Genomic DNA, 722 nt, shown 5'->3' on the forward strand with positions numbered 1-722 from the left:
TACCTCGTTGTCAATGGCCATTAGGCATTGATTCTCCTCTTCCTCGGTGTATAAGTAGATGAGCCCCCTCTCATCCTCTGAGCTGCTGCTGCTTTCGATGGAGCTCGACGTCTCGGACTCCTCGATTGTCCTCTCGAATTCTTCAGCAACAAGCGCCTTCCTGCGCTGATACGTCTTTGATGATCCTTTGAAGCCACCTTGTGTTGGCTTCTCCCTGGATTCCTCTATTCTCTTGGAATCCTTGCCTTCTTGGCCCTGATGCTTGCTTACTAGTGGGTAAGGGCATTCGGCCTTGAAATGTCCCGGTCTTCTACAGTTGTAGCATAGACCCTGATTTTCCTCCTCCGTCCTTCTGGATGGATATCTCTCATTTTTCCTTCTTGAGGAGGAAGGTGAACTTTTGTTGCTCTCCTGGTTCATCTTCATGTATTTCCTGAACTTTCTCACAAAGAGAGCAAACTGTTCGTCAGACATAACATTCATAGGATTAGAGTCTGACCTTGAAGATGTGGATGGTTGCTCAGCAACAAGTGCTACGTTTCGTCGATCCACAATGTCCTCATCTCTTGGGAACATCTCGANGAGGCCACGTAAGACCTTCAGGTTCAGCTCCTTTTGTGGGATATCCTTTTCAAGGTCACTGATCTCGGTTGTGAGCTTCATGAACCGAGACTCCATGCTGTCGATGCTCTCTCCTGGCTTCATCTTGAAGTCTTCGAACT

The sequence above is a fragment of the Ipomoea triloba genome, chromosome 16 (assembly GCF_003576645.1).
Source record: "Ipomoea triloba cultivar NCNSP0323 chromosome 16, ASM357664v1".
Classification (NCBI taxonomy): domain Eukaryota; kingdom Viridiplantae; phylum Streptophyta; class Magnoliopsida; order Solanales; family Convolvulaceae; genus Ipomoea; species Ipomoea triloba.